At 39.6% G+C, this 2,010-nt stretch overlaps 1 protein-coding gene across 2 annotated transcripts in view; it reads right to left on the reverse strand.

Annotated features, from left to right (window-relative positions):
• The window catches only part of LOC107556158 (multifunctional protein ADE2-like), a 22,992-nt gene that overhangs the window by 17,126 nt on the left and 3,856 nt on the right, over positions 1-2,010 (reverse strand). The window lies entirely within an intron of this gene.

Raw genomic sequence — 2,010 nt, forward strand, 5'->3', positions numbered from 1 at the left:
AAGTCTGCACCAGGCTTCGGCCTTGTCTTTACATTCACCAAAGATCCTTGGATCTCAGCTGATGTCTCTCTTAGCTCTTCGTTATCTTCATCTGGGAGAAAACTCTCCCGACCACCACATAGTCAGAATAACATCTTTTTGAAGTCATCACTCTTCAAACCCGGAAGAACGTGATCGCGACTCCTACACCACCGAACCTCCAAACCTTCAAGACTTTCATCCGAGACTGCATCCGGACGCTCGTTCCAGGCCAAGGTAATGCAAGTATCGTACATTTAACTAAACGAAACAGAGGTTTAGTATAAGCTGTAGACCCTGTTCTAAAACGGCGCTGATGGTTTTACACAGGTGGTTAACTGACTCATTTCATAGCTTTATTCTCTGGTTTTCCTGATGGTTTCATCCATCAAGTCTCATTTGCCCTTTCCCCGTGCATGAGTGATTGTATGTTTGTTTGTTTAGATTATTTATGCGTGTTAGCGTTTAGTTAAAGGGGTCATATGATGTTGCTAAAAAGAACATTATTTTGTGTATTTGGTGTAATGAAAAGTGTTTATGCTGTTTAAGGTTAAAAAAACACATTATTTTCCACTCAAATACTGTACATTATTGTTTCTCCTCTATGCCCCGCCTTTCTGAAACGCGTCGATTTTTACAAAGCTCATTGGTCTGAAAAGCGAGGTGTGCTCTGATTGGCCAGATATCCAGTGCATTGTGATTGGCTGAATACCTCAAGCGTGTGACGGAAATGTTACGCCCCTTCCCATACTGTGATGCCGTCTCCCGGAGCGATGAGACAAAAACATTAAAACCCATTTTAAACGAGGCATTTGTTGCATCCAGTGGGGACATAATTACTGATTATAATGACTTATTTTGTCTTTTTACGCGTTGCGTTGTATCGCGCCGCGTAAACATGTCTGCATTTGTGATCGGAGAAATGACAAACAACAAGCGCTACTCTACACTGCCCAAAACTCGTGTTTGAATAATCAGTGGCAAATTCTTTAAATATGAAAACGTACTTACAGACTGATTCAGAACAGCCGGCATTGTAGTCTACTATTCCAGGATCAGGAAACAGTTCTCTATAAAATGCGCTGCACACTAGGCTTGCCGCGATAGACGGTGTTGACGGTGATACCTGTGTTAAGCCGCAACACCGGTTAAGTCACTTGCCCACCGCGGCACCGACCCCCACCGTCGTTTTGATTTTTTGTAGTAATAAAAATTATTTAGTTCAGTAAAAGAACAGACACTACAATTAAAAGCTGAACGCGGCTGCTCAATGCAGCGTGCCAAAGGACAGTCGCATCATAGATCAGATTTAATTTATCCAGTGAGGAGAGTGAGTCGAGCTGACTGACAAGAAGAGTGGGGTGAGACAGAAAGACGATGGCGGATGATTTTGTTTCGAAACGAAATGCAAAAGCATCTGGTTTTCATTTTGAAAAGCCTGTTGACTTTTGCCGTTTATCTAAGGTGATTTTGGAAGTTTTTTTAAACATTTGTTTCTTATTTAATTGGTTCCACATTGTTTGCTGATTTTTACTTTATTTAAACTTTGTGTCATTTATTTATTTATTTTATTTGACATCAAGGTGTATGCCGTGCCTCCAAGCTTTCTTACTCTGTTTGCTAATAAACGTTTTACGTTTCTTATTTATTTGGTTTAGGGATGCACGATATATCGGCCACCATATCGGTATCGGCCCATATCGGCTCATTTTTTCTGTTATCGGTATCGGCCTGATAAGAAAATTTGGCCGATATCTTAAAGCCGATAAATAATGCATTATTTCCTTCAGAGACACTTCAGATGCGCGCTGTTCATTATACATGTTTACTTAGGTATACAAAACTGGCTATTTAAACTTTATGTAAATTATTTGTTATATTATATTAGGCCCTTTAGCATGATGCATTTTTATTTGTTTTGTTAATAAAAGTTCTATGTTTTATATATACGCTAAAGTGAGTTTGACGTTGTATTTTGTCGTTGCATTCAAG

This window comes from Sinocyclocheilus grahami, unplaced genomic scaffold, assembly GCF_001515645.1.
Source record: "Sinocyclocheilus grahami isolate Dianchi unplaced genomic scaffold, SAMN03320097.WGS_v1.1 scaffold556.1, whole genome shotgun sequence".
Taxonomy (NCBI): domain Eukaryota; kingdom Metazoa; phylum Chordata; class Actinopteri; order Cypriniformes; family Cyprinidae; genus Sinocyclocheilus; species Sinocyclocheilus grahami.